The following is a 14,808-nucleotide window of genomic DNA, read 5'->3' on the forward strand; positions in this document are numbered from 1 at the left end:
GCAACACACCACTCACGAGGGGACCACTCTAAAGAGATTAAGATCTTTTCTTTTGTAGCACAGCAAAACCAGTTAGACCTGATGGGTTTGAGGGGGCATCCCTGGAGCTGAGAGCCAATCCATCTACCAAGTCCTGACACTTCTGTGGAGACATGATGGATAAGCTTGTGCCTCTACCTTTTGCTTCATTAAGGAGACAGGAGGTATTAATGACAGCAATTATGTATTCACAATTAATTTAATGCGTGACAATCTAAGAGACCATAAGTAATTATATTATCTGAGGAGTTTGTTAATTTTACTCGGTACTTAAGGATGTAAGGTACCGTGTAGAAAACTGATCAAATGATAAGCAATGAAACACCCCATTGTTAAATAGCAGCTCAGTGAAAATCCTTTAAAAAAGCAGTTGACATAGTTATTTGTTTGGGTATTCGAGAACAAGGAGGAAAAAAAAATATGTAGGCAGCTGAAAGACAGAAAAAAGCAAGGAATTTGGTGCTTTGAGGTTTTTACATCCTTGGGCCAATCTAAAACTGAGTTGAGTGCAGATGCCTTGCTAGCAACACTCACAGAGGATGTTGTTGCTCTTCCTTTTCACCACTCCATGTGGTTTTTCTCCTGCTGTCCAGCTAAGAAACGAAAGTAAATGGCAACATATTTTGTTTTAAGAGAAGGGAACATATAAATGAGAGCTCAGGCATCGTCTTGTGGAAAAGTAAGGGCAGCAAAGCAAAGGGAATTGAAAAGTAGGAGGAAGAAAGAAGAGTAAGGGAAAAGGATTCATATTTAACAAAGGAAGGGAGAGCAAAACTAAGAAGTTTGGAAACAAGTAACTCCAGAACAGCCTAGCTATCAATATTTAAACAACTAACCAATTATTTTATCATCTCATGTGTGAATCTAACAAATAGTTACCTATTTGCATTACACATAACTATTCCTCCCTTTCATAGAAAACAATGACTGAAAACCCTGAGGACTGATGCAGGTTTCATATTTTAAGCCTATTCTTTGCACAAAATAAACAAGCTACATGATTAAAGGGATGTGTGTAGAAAAGCAGCTACTGTTGGGGCTACAGGCAAAGGAGAAGTTGAGCATCACTCCATTTTCTTTGAAATTATAACACAGAATTTAGCAAGAAACTTAAAAAGAAATCTGTGCTGCTCAGCTAGAATGGGCAGTTAGGATCAGTAATGTATAGTAGAAATTATTTTCTTTGTTGAAGTGAAGTTGGATGAACACGGTTTAAGACAAAAAGCCTAAAAGAAATGTAACCAAAACCAATATAAGTTTTCCAACCACTGGAGCAGCATTCCTGTGTCAGATTCTGGAGCACCACTCCATTAGCTGCAGAAAGGACAAAAAGCCACTCCAGGTTTGAGATGGAGCATTTGGAGAGATATTTTAGAGAGCATGGGAGCCTAAGTCAGCTGGACTTGCTTATCCAGGAGATCTCTCTGGAACCTGATCTAGCCTTCTGGGTATCCTAAACATTTATCTGTGTTTTGAATCAAACTGAAACCATCCTAGCTCGCTGAAGTCACCCTCATTTTAAAATAGTACAGCAAACAATGTTATATTTTATTTCTTTGGAGAAAATTACCTGAATATAAAAAGTTATATTGGCATTGGTAATCAGGTCTGGAGCTGCAAATTAAATTTCAACAACAATATATACCAAGTCAGTGAATACCCAGCGAGCAATTTAACACAGTCAAACTCCAGACATAACACCACCATCACATCTTCCCAAGAATCACGTGGAAAATCGTTGTCCATCATCTAGACAACACTTTGCTACTTTGAAATTTCTATTTCAGTGGCTGGAGGTTGCTTCTGGTAGACAGATTTTACTTCTGGTTGGTCTACTAGGGGCTTTTTTTTTTTAAAGAAGGCAGTTATAAATGAGAAGATGAAGTGTATGTACACTATTCTGACATAATCTTTTAAATTTTCTGTGAACAGGTTTAGTTGTGCTTGTTAATCTGGTTTTTATAAAAAGAATATTTTTTTCTTTTTTAAAATTTTTTTCCTTAGGAAAATGCCACTTTTCACTTTTCCCTAATGAGTTCTGGATTGGTTAGAAACACTTTTTAAGCCAAACCACTGAGTTTGCAAAATTCTCATTACTTTATCAACACAGGTCTCTTGGATATATGATTGTCATATTTTACAATTAAAGATGTGGAACTTTGCTTCTGCCACTACAATGACTGCTTTATAATTTTGATGATTGCAGGAAATGAGGAGGGACTGCAAAGAAAGAACTACCAACAAACAATTTGGGGAAGGGGCAAGAGGAGAGTTTTCAAAACAGTGACATTATTTGGCTGACAGGCTAGGGCTACACAGAAAACTGGGGGTTTGGATGAAAAACCTGGACCCCATAAGAAGGTGCAACACAGCACCTGAGACATTTCAGTTCTGAATTAATTGGAAAGCTGTGTGAGTTCATTCAGGGGCACACAGCTTCGCTCTCCACTTTGAAATCCACATTATCGAAGCGCAGTAAGACACTTTATTAGAAAAGTGGAGGCAAATGCCAGTAACTTTTGTAAACTCCCACAGTTTTGCTACTGACCACAAGTAGGTAGGCAGGACTCTCCTTCCACCCCTCTTGCTACAGGCAGATTTGAGTCAGGATTACAGAGAAAGCTGGTTGTTCATTATTAACCCATTTGACTCGTCACCTAAGAGACTTGTGATACACAATATGACTTGAGTTTTTCAAACAAATAACTGTAATTTCCATTTAATTGATTTTTGGCCTTGTACTGCAATTATTCAATCTTAATTTATCTCAGGATAGAAGAACAGCAATTGCATGTAAACTGAATGATGCCGTAAAAAGTTATGTGTATAGGAGAAAGACTGCAGTTATTAAGTTAGCTTGCACTTGCACAGTAGACAGATGAATAGTGTTTCCTTTTTCTACAATAAAATTATCAGAATCAACTAAATTCACAAGGAATACTTGGAGAAATATATGGAAGTTGATGTTGCACAGAGTATAAAAGTCCTCATTTGAAAGCAATTCTATTTCTCTGGGTTTAGTACTGTTTTTTATTATTTATTACAAGACCTAGGAACATGCTTGGAATTTAACAGAGCAATGAGCAGTAACAGGTCTTGGCCCCGAGCAGAACAGAACCCAGGAGAATGAAGAAAACAATAATGCATGGGAGGCCAAATTTTGTTCTTCACCCACAACTGCAAGAACAAGGTAGTTTAAATTCTATCCTTGATATCCAACCCCTGATTTTGGGAAAAAACTTTCTGTTGATCATTCATCATTATCATCATCATCATCAAAATTGTCTTACTGATGTGAATATGTCCCTATTATGTTGATTATGAAGTATATTAATTTTGACTTCTACCACTACTTTTCCTATCCAGGGCATAACAGTCCATATTGCAGTGTAACATAGGAAAGATTGCTTTTCTGCTGTTGAACCCAAACTATTGTAAAATGCAGAGAACTACCATTTTCTTAATTAGGGTATAGAGGGATTTTGTCTTCAGCAGAATAAATAGGAGAAGAAAGAGGAGGAGATGGATAGTGACAGTCGTGAGTTTCTGTTCCTCCAAGTGCAGAAGAATATCAGTGGTACTTAAGAAGAACATTATTTACCTATTGAACCAGGTGTTAGATACTCCTCTAGACTGTGAGCCATCCTGACTTTATGTCACATGTGAAATGTTAGGTCACACTACAGTAACATCTTTTTTTTCAAACATTTCTTTAATGGAAGGACTTGGAAAAAAATAGGAAATTTCATTGCAAAAAGGTGAAAAAAATGCTGAATTCAACTACATCAATCATGGTCCCAACTTAGACAAAACCTTTTAAATTAACTGATAAAAGATTCGGTGATATCCTTGAAATCAGCTGTCGGTCACAAGCCCATAATCTCTTTGCAGTAGGAATGAATTTAGGGAATGGAAATTGCAGGTGTAGTTCAGAACTGACCTTGATGCTCAGGCACTGCCAGTATCCCAGTTTTAGACTTACTGCCACCATGCCAACCTTCATAGTGTGCGTACTGGTGAGGAGAAGGGCTGTGTGCAAGACCCTTCATTTGGCCATCCCCTTCCAGCTTGTCTCAGGGAACTGGCTGCACAAAAGCTTTCCACACCTCATATTGCCACTGCAGGTGGTGGCAGAATATAAAAAAAGCTCTTCCAATTTGCTTCCTCTATGTAACGAGGAGGCCAGGGTCAATTTTACCCACACTGGCCAATAACATAGAGTTTAGATGCAGCCTCTCTGCCTGCACATTGGATCTGATGCCCTCCTGATCTTGTGCTCATAACTTCACAGCTAAAGTACCTTGGTTTGGGGTTAGAAAGCTCCTGAAACTGTATTAGGCATGAATTGTCCCAGTAATGACAGCAAGGGAAGGCAGGAACATCCAAGTGAGTTGAAGTGGAAACATGAGCTTGTGAGAGCTATTAATGCCACCTGCATTGGCGGCAGCCTGCCTGAAAGAAGCTTTCCATAAGTGGTCCATAAACCTGACAGTGGTTGAACACTTGACATTTACAGCTCCCTCTACATTTATATCCAAGGAGATAAGTATGGGAGGTTTGTGTTTGTGGTAAGGGAACTGATTCAAGGAAATTAAAGTCTGAGGGTGAAGCAAACTTGGAGAATGTAGATACATCTCATTGGAAATGCTGCTTTCTGTAGAGTAAGAAATTCCAGCAAACCCAGGCATAAATACAGTTCAGGTGTTCAGAGCACAAATCCTGAGAGAAGAGGGATTAGAGAACAGAGCTGGTTTGCAGTGTCTCATAACTTTCCAACTTTCTGAAGAATCAGCTCATCTGTCTCTTCAAGTACTTAAAAAATGCATCCTGCTTACAATGATGTATAGAGCAGAAATAAAAGGTCTCTACAGATTATTTTTTTTTTTTTTAGCACAGAGAAATATATAAGGTGCTAAATATTTCAGGGCAAGTCAGGAAGATCAATGAATGGATTTATAACAAACATCCATCTAGGAAATCATTCATCAGTGATACATGGGGATGTAATTGCAACTAAGTAGGACAGCTAGCTCAAAACCGGGACATGCAGTGGACAAAATTAAGTCACAGAATATCAGTCGTGGATGTAGAAGAGAAATGAAGGTTGCCAAGAGATGGCAAATGGATGTGATCACAGCATTTACCTGGACAAGATATATGAGCAAAGTACAAGGCAGAGAAAAATGGCAGTGGCTCTCTTACTCCATCAGTTGCCTTGTATCAGCAGCTGCTCCCATTAATATGTTGCTATCTATGTTATCCATAATCAAAGTTTTATATTTCCAGTTGATTTGCAATATCAGACAGAACTTCTGTGTAAAAAAGAAATGTGCTCTCATTAGCACCATTGAGAATATGTTGTGGCAGAGCTTTGCAAAGAGAATTGCTGCTGGGATTCTAGTATAGCTGCTATTGCTGTAGCATAACAGTGAACTAATGAATTAATTCCTGTTTTGAAATATTCTCCATGGGATCACTCATAAAACACAGGTCTTGTTTGCACAAGGAACAGAAATAGGTAACAATCATCTGCCCTGAATCTCTACATACTTCACAAAACTACACATTCACTGTTCTCTCTGTGCTGTTTTCACTGGGTGAATAATCATACTCAGCTGGTATAAGCCCATGCATGATTACTTAGAAATTCACAGAGAAAAGGAGAGAAAGAAATGGCAACTTGATGGAATGACAAATGGGCTTCAGTGGCTCAGAAAGTGTCAGGTTTTTTTCAAATTATTTCAGCTGATGAAATCAGCCTTGTTATATGTGTGGACAAAACTCGGCTGTCATGTCTAGCCATGAGGAATAAAGAAAGAAACCAAGAGTTCTCATTTGGACACTATTAATTGGATGTGTATATGCATATATTATGCACTGTATCCCATCCTCAGAGCTGCAATCTGTCTGGTCCCAGTTGTGCTGGCTGGGAAGGTAGTCCAGATCCAGATTGCAGCCACCAAAAGACAAATCCCGTGGTCTCATTAACATGTTCAAGTTAAAAGCACAGGAGGCATCCACTTAACTGGATTCCTTTGTTTGTTCCCTTCAAAGAGACCAAAAAAACAAAAACAAAACAAAACAACAACAAAAAAGTAGACAAAAAAAAGACAAAAAAAAAAAGGGGGGGGGGGCAACCTGAAGTAAAGGAATGCCTGAGGAATATAAGTGTAAAAGAGAGTTTGGTGAATCAGTTCTATGAATAAGTGTTCTCCTGAGCCAATGCTGCTGTTCAGGACTTAGAGGTAATGACTGAGTGGAGGCGAACAGGTAGGAAACATGACTGTAAGTAGAATCTGGAGGTAAACATGCCTGGCTGCCCACCTGATTGTGATGTGAGGTGACTGAGTGACTGATCCAGTATGGTTGAGCATGAATAAAAGAGCATACTGATTTAATATGACTGCAAGGATAAGAGATCATGTGTGTGAATGATTATCTCACTGACTGTACGAGTAGAAGATGAGGTGAAACGACAAAAGCCAATGAAGGAAAATGGGAACATCTGAAATTCAGCAAACGCTGACAAAATGAGTTGCAGATGGTCCACTGCTGGAAATCAATGGAAAATCCATTTTGACAATTGACTCATATGTAGGATGGAAGTGTAGAGCTGAGTGCATGAATTTTCCAAGCTCTTCACATCCCCAAGATCCAACAAGTTAAACTGGAACATGAGGAATAATTTTAAAGAGTTTTCTTACTATTAACTTATTTTTGAGAGGACTTTCTTAAATAGTTGCCTTCCTGACTTCTCTAAAATGACTTTACAAACACTCATGCTGGACGTAGGTAAAGGGCCAGCTCTTCCAGACTGCTTTACAGAATGTCTGGTTAGTATAACAGGAACACTTTTTGAAAGGGAGCTGGGATAGGACCCTTCTTTCTGCAATGGATCTACTAGATTTATAAGCTTCATTCATATAAGATTCATTAATATATATTTTGTTTCAATTTATCTAGGTAATGTAAGTGACATTCTTTTTTTGCTCTTTTTTGGACAGTCTCCTGTGTGTGTGGGCAGAGGATATTAAATATGGTTATAAAATATCACTTCATCATGCATTTTCATCAACAATTTTGTACTCTGTTTCATGAGAAGAACTCCACCACAAGGAATAGCGGTGGCAAATAAAATCTTCTAACAGAGCTGTCTACCTGAGTAAAGTGCAAAGTATGGTTGACAAGATGACTTGCCTACCCAACAGATTTAACAAGACCAGAATAGCTGAAGTACCACAACTCTCAGCATGCAGTTACTCTGAATAAAAGCACATTCGTGCTCTGTGTGTGAATGTAAAGGCATAATTACCTTAAGACTGATCTATCCTCCCTCCATAGGTTTTACAGCATTACAACTTCAACAAAGTAAGTGCACAAATGTCTGCTTGTGTGTATCTGTCTTTCCACCTCACTATAAAAAAAAAACGAATTAGTAAGAAAATAGCTGAGATATTACTGCCCTTTGCTATTCATAACACTCTTGAACAGGCTTTGTTGTCCGCAAATTCTTTAACCTGCAAGGTGGTAGGAACTAGGTACTTTTCTCCTAAGTTTGAAACCTTCTAATAGTTACTTTATTCTAGTTTTGTCTTGCAGAAGCAACTTTCAACACTGTGCAAAATGAATTGCTTCAGGGTATTAAAATATGCTATACAACCTTCTCAGGTCTGAAAGACCAAAAACCAACTTTTCTTACTGGGATTACATTTAAATTCCATTAGCATGTTCAGAAGTCACAGAAATACAGATATTCATATGTATACAGGGAACCATCTACTTCTTTTCCAGCTGAAAGGGAGTAGGCTACAAATATAATTTGCTTTGCATTTCAGATGGTTGTTTTGCTGAAGACCCAAATGGATGGAAGAAAATCCTGCCTGACACAAGACAATGGCATGTTCTCAAAATGAAAAATAGCAAGAGCAGTGGAAGTCACCTACACAAAACCTCTTCCTGTCATAAATTGATAATCATGCCATTTTGGGTGGGAAGGTTATTCTTATCTCTGGGGTATAAACAGTGGGTTTCTACTGATGAAGTGATTATGAAATTTGAAAATATCAGCAATCATAAATTTAAAATTATAATACTGTTTGCGATATTAGACAAGAGGCAGCGACTCTCTGAGTAGCTTGACGGACCTGTTACAAGTGTTAGAAATAGGAGCAAGAAAAATGGCCCAGGAATACATTCACTTCATATAGCTTTTCTCCCTTTTGCTAACTTTCACATAATGCATAAACTAATAATACAGAAAGACCTAATCCTCTCATCTTCAGACTCCAGGAAAAATGGAAATGCGCATTTCAGTATATTTGTACAACATCATAAATGTTCCTGTGGTGTGGTCCCTCCCTTCTTCAGAGAAGGCATCCATAGAGAGCGATGCCTTTCCTCTTTAGCAGGCCAAAGACTAAAATCTACACACTTTGATACAGGTCTGTTTACTCCTGCAAACTGCAGATCTTCACTAAGCAGCATCAAGGTTGCACAAGTCTCCCCTGTATTTGAGTCTGAAAAAGACACAACTTTGGGGGGTCATATAGCAGCATAATACATACATGTGTCTCTATCCGTCTTTCTTTCCAACTCAAAAGCATTTTATTTGTATTTTAATTATTGTCACTTTTCACAAAATTGCAGAACGAGCATTTTCTCACCTCTGTGCAAGGAGCATTTTCCCAAAAAATGCCAACCAGGCATTTGTTTCCGACCAAGCCTCTGAGAAACTTGGGCTTAGTCCTGGACCACTGCATACTTAATTTCATGAGGAGTTTGAAAGGAGCAGGGCTGCAAAGCTCTGAGTTAAACTTGTGTTGTGTCCACCTTGAAGGCTCAGCCACCTGCAAGTAAAGGTCTCACTGGCTGCTGCAAACAGAGTTGCCTGGTCCCAGTGAGAACTATGGAATTGCTCTCCAGTTCAGGAGGAACAACCATTCACCACCCCACCAGCCTCTGGAGACATTTATCTGAGAGTCCTCAGGCCAGCCTCATTTCATCCTCAGCATCCTGGGCTGTCCTTGTCACCTTTTCCTGAGCCCAGACACTGAGGGGCAGTCTCCAAAGTTTCCTTTCTAAAGCTGTAAAAAGCATTTGTTTTAGCCTTAGTGCTTCACCTCCCTTCTGAGAAACCCATCCATTTCTGCTCTACTACAAACCCAAAAAATGAAGTCAAATGGTACCTTAACCATCGTCCACTCTAAAAAGCTTGCAGAGGCCCCTAAGAGCTACTCATAAAAAGAATCTAGGAAGTCACTTAGACAAGACAAAGCATATCAGTTGATTTATCTTTGTCACTAAAAGTAACTTTTTAATTTATTCTGCAGCAGGAGGCAGGTAGAGGTATTCCTCTTCCAATCTTATGGCTTCTGTCCCTTCAGTGAGCATGTTGCATTTGCAGCAGTTCCAGAATAATCCCATGCTGGCAGGGACACAGAGATGGATTGCAATGGGGGCAAGGGGTGAGAGGGGTAAAGAAGAATAAAAATGTTTTCATTCATAATTATGTCATTGAGCCCAGTTTGAAAACTTGCATCAACTCTGTTATTGACAAGGACTGCTTTAGGAATAGAAATGATTTCGTTGTCACATTTGTGGGTCAGTGAAGGAGACAGAAATACAAGAGCAATAAAATGCAAGGGGCCTTGTGATTCCATGATTAGGTTTTATATTACGATTGCAGCAAGTTGCTGTTTAATGGCCAGATTTTCCTTCCATTTAAGTTAATGGGTCTTTTCTGCTGATTTCAGTGTTATAGATTCTCAACTTGCTCTTCGCTTATTTGATGATTTTTAGATTTTATATAATGTCTGTCAATTGGTGTTTCAGCAAGTCCTTGGTGATCCATCAAATAGACCGATAGGCTTTTACCATCTTGTCAGCTATTTTATTACCTTCCTTTATTTAAAAATATCCAAGTTCACAAATAATAATTTTCTTTCTCTCTCTGTTGACAGTGCGGACACTCACAACAAATTTTAAATAAAACCTGTGACCATGCAGCTCTGTTAAATCTCAGTCTGGGGAGAAAGCAATTATGACACCTTATCCAGGACATTTCCCTTTGTCTCTTTTTCTCCTTGATGATCTTACAGGTAAAATAATTTATGGAATATTAAGAGTCAAAACAAGCCCTCAGAGATGCAAAGGAGGACTGGGACTAGCAATTAGACAGCTCATTACGTGACTGTAACTAATCACAGAGGTAGCTTTGCTTCACCAGCAACAGGACACGACCAGAATTGTTGAGACCGTGAGTCCAACACCTTAAATCCTGACAACATCTGTTCTGACTAACAGTACTAGCACTGTGGGTAGTCAGTGGCCTGTCTGATGCTGTTAGTTTAAGAGAAAGCAGATTTTTCATCCTACCAGTAAAGTGTGTGCTGTTTTTTTCTTTGGATGTTAACAACAGCTGCAAAGAGGCCATGAAATGAGTCCTTGTATTTGAGAACTGCAAATTCAGAAAGGATTTCAGTATTTCAGGTAAAGTTTTGTAAAAGTAGCTAATTATAAATTATGTTGAAAGAGCATTCAGTTTCTTCTTTGATGTGACTTAACGATGCTTTGTCAAAAATGAGACTTTTTAAAGGCTTCTCAGTGTCTGTGAAAGTCCTGTGACAGAGATGGCACTTTCCTGAAAAATCATACTTGTTTGGTTTTTTTTTTAATAGCCATTTCTGGACTGTGAAGTTAGGAGGAGACATAGATTGAGGCTGTTGTCCAGGCTGAAACCCACCTGAGCCTAGCGATGATGAGGTTTAGAAGAAAAAGTGCAGAACTGAAGAACTCAGTTTGGTATATTTTTTCTGCTGTTTTAATGAATGGCATCAAATAACTCACAGAAACTTTTTTTTCTTTTCCATACTGGGATAATACAAGTTTTGGATTGGGCTAATTAACTCATATAAATAATGCAATATTAAAAGAACCCCTTTAGCCACTAGTTTGTCTTGAGAACAGGTTGCCCAGAGAAGCTGTGGATGCCCCATCCCTGGCAGAGTTCAAGGTCAGGCTTGATGGTGCTTTGAGCGACCTGGTCTAGTGGACGGTGTCCCTGCCCATGGCTGGGAGGTTGGAACAAGATGATTTTTAAGTTCTCTTGCAACTCAAACCGTTCTATGGTTTTCTAATTCCCTGATTCAATGGTTAAGCAAAATACAGTAGAGGTTGCAGGACTAGAACATATAAAATCACACACTGGGTAGCCTAGACTTTTAGCTGAGAGAAACTGCAGGAAAGGAATATGCTGCCCTTCTGGGGCTTTTTCTGGAAGCTCTCATGGGACAGACTCTTCACAGACTTCCCCAGGTAAAACCAGTCTGAAATAAAACCAGTCTGAAGTGAAAATACTCTGAAGTGAAAACACTAGCAGTCCAGAAAAACTGTGGGCATCACATCTAGGAGGCCTGGCATGTAGGTGAATGAGGAGTTTCTCAATTTTTTTGAAGCTTAAAGCCATAATTTGAGCTGAACTGTGTGATTTGAGAATGAATAAATACTCTTTAGTGCCATTTTTGAAGCAGCATATTGAAATTTTCTCCACGCCTTCTGGGTCTGGTAGAGTAGTCACTTAGATAAGATGAATGGTACCTGTAGCTGCACTTCACTTGGGGAATAATTAGTAACATTCAACTTCAAAAAACTGAAGTCACCACTTCCACCCCTGCCAAGAGCCAGGGGCTAGGCAGCGAATCTGGAGAAACTGCTTCCCAGGGAAAACACTGCTGGTGAGCAGAAAACTTCATCAAAGGGAAACCTCTCCCCTGGGAACATGTGCAGACTGCCGCTCTCTGGCCTTCTCAGGGTGACCTTCAACCATTTGTTGAAGAGATCCCACTAGTGATGCGAGGTTTATTCAGTAATTTTTCTAGTTACTATAATTGTCCTCCTCAGCAAAGGGGGAGAGCCCTGCATCCACTCCTCCCACACTCCTGTAATACCTGGTTTGGGGTTTGATGTACATCCATGCGTGACTTCTAGTGGAAGCTGTCCCTGCCCCTGGCAGGAGGTTGGAACTAGATGATCTTTAATGTGCCTTCCAACCCAACCCACTCTATGATTCTGTGACCCTCAGCCTGGTCACCACAGCAGCACCTGGGCTGGGACCTGTCACTCTTCAAAGGGGAAAAATCCCAAACTTCTGTGGAGGGCAAACAGCCTCTTACATAACAGGCACTGCAGGGACAGGTGAGGTGACTTCCTCCACGCTCTATTATCACTGTGATAAAGCCTAATGCCAGCTGACACCATTCTGCCAAGGTTAAAGTGATTTGTAGGGCTCTGTTAAGATGTGGCTCCAATGTCTTTTCTAGCCACAATGTTTTTAAAATAAAAAAAAAGCCACGTAACTTTTCATCTACTGCCAGTGAGGGGTGTTTCATCTCAAAGCTACTTTACTTGGTAGGCATATGTATCCTCTGTGCTTATCTCAACCACAATATCTTAGCTTAAATGGAAGAGTCATAAAAATGATTTCTGAACATAACAATACTCTGAAACTGGGATGCATTTTGGGAAGGAAACACTCTCTTTATCTTAGGTCTATGAAATATACAGCAGACCATGCAGTTAGAGGCAGTGATGAGCCAGCACAGGATGGGGTCCTGCTCTGAAGCAACTCTGCTCTGGTCAGCTGTTCTGTGGTTGTGAGGCTGGAAGCAGCTTCACAATCTATACTGGGCAGGTCTAACGGCAAAACTGGAAGTAAATACTACATAGCATCTCCCCCTGGGGATATGTGCCACGTACACATAACAATACTTCCAGCTGAGAAACCCATTCCCAGTGTGCCTCTTTAATGGAAAGAAACTAGCACTTAATACAAATACTTTAGCAGCACGCACCCCCCCGCACTCCCCCCCCCCCCCCAATGCTGCTTAATCTTAGCAAGGCTTCTTTTTCCTGTTTTAAATTCAGTGCTTCAGTTCCCTTGATCCAAGAGGTTAAATACTTCAAATCACATCAGTGCCCTAAGATTGTGGAGGGCCAGCTCAATGATGATGACTGCAAGTTGAAACATTAAGAATGCAAATTATCAGCCAAGTGACAACTGTTAAGCTGTATTAAAAAGTATGTTGCTTCTGCTTAACAGACACACAGATAGAAATGATGCTACTGTGAAATTTGCGGGGGTAACACAGTTCAAAGTACAGAGAAAGCATTTGTTCTCTTGTCTGTTCAATTGCTGTTTTGAAAACAAGCAACAGTATCACCTCAAGAAATCTGCAGCTGAGATCTGTCACCAGGCAATGTCCTTACTAATAAATACAGAATGTTGAATAATAATAATAAAAACTAATAAAAGAGCTGTTTGTATTATAACAAATTCACCTTATTAGACCAGTTTAATACTTTTTGTGTTATAGGTAGCACTAGAAGTCACTGAAGGTCAAAAGCCTCTGGCTGATGACTGCTTGCTAATACCACATAAATTCCAAAAGCTGAGAGAGTCTGTCCAAATAGTTCTGTATATCACACTGATTTCATATTTTCCTTCTATGAGAATACAATCGTAAACTGTAGAGAAATTCATTTGCTTTAAATGTGCATAAGAGATTTCCTTACAAAGTCAACAGACAGCATGAAAGGCAGAGGACTTCGCATGTGTCCCTTTGCTCGTTTCTCAATGGTGCACATTCTGCTTTTAAACCTCCAGCCACAAATGTGGAAAACCGACAGTGGCCTCAAATTCAAGGAAAATGTACCAGCAAAAAATACGTGCACTTCCTCCTCCTGCCTCTGCCATTTATTGCTGCTGGAGGTCAGAGAGTTAAATACTGTCTCTAGGGTTTGTTTTTTTAAATAGCTGGGTGATTTTATGACAGCGCTCTGGCAGACAGATCCCACTCTGGCATGGCACAGTTCACAGTGTGAACTGTTGTTCAGTTCTGTATTCTGAACTGTTGTTCAGAACTATATTTTGGCTGCCTCATGGCATTTCACCTTTGACTCTACTAAAAGCAGGATCAAATCTCATCTTCTTCTAAGTAATGAGGGTAATATTGCGGCCCTACCAGAGTGTCCATTCTGATCGTGAAGCATCTCTTAATCAATCTACCATCGTAAATCCCATATCCCATCTCCATCAGTGCGCTTTTTTAGCAGTGCAAAAGCTAATGAAGGCACTAGTGCCAGCCAGAAACTGAAACCAGTGATGTTACTCACATCATCTTTCTGACACTTTCATGGCCTGGGAGTATCTCATCTGTTGATAGACATCATAACTGTGGGCAGTTTGCAATCAGAAACCCAACCAAATATAAACACAGTCATAGTAGCTAAGTTCATAGAAAAATTGATTTGTAATGCACAGATCTAGGTACTCATCTTGTAGCAAGGAAATCAGACACAGCACCACCGAGCCAACCAGAAAGGTTTTGCTAATGCCCAGGACTTTAAAAGCTGTTTCTTTTAAAAGTTCATCATAAGAGACTGCTTTGCATTTTGGTATCAAAATTAGTCATACACAGCTACTCTGCATACTGCAATGTTATATATATGGCAACTTATATTCAAGCCTGCATTCCTAATAAGATCATTCTTCTGTGAATTATTCTCAAATGCACAAACCAACTTGTGACATTTGAACATTTTCTCTCTGGCTACCATCACTGCTGTTTGTAAGTGGTCTTCCAGACAGAAATGGCTCAGAGATCTGGTGCAGTCCATTAATTTTTGAGATACTTCCTTTGGAATTGGTTCATACAGAATTGCCATAATCCAAAAAATATCTTTACTTTCTTGGCCCTTAGTATTTTGCAGGCA

The sequence above is a fragment of the Chamaea fasciata genome, unplaced genomic scaffold (genome assembly GCF_029207755.1).
Source record: "Chamaea fasciata isolate MVZ Bird 193981 ecotype frontalis unplaced genomic scaffold, bChaFas1.0.hap1 SCAF_6, whole genome shotgun sequence".
NCBI classification, from domain to species: domain Eukaryota; kingdom Metazoa; phylum Chordata; class Aves; order Passeriformes; family Sylviidae; genus Chamaea; species Chamaea fasciata.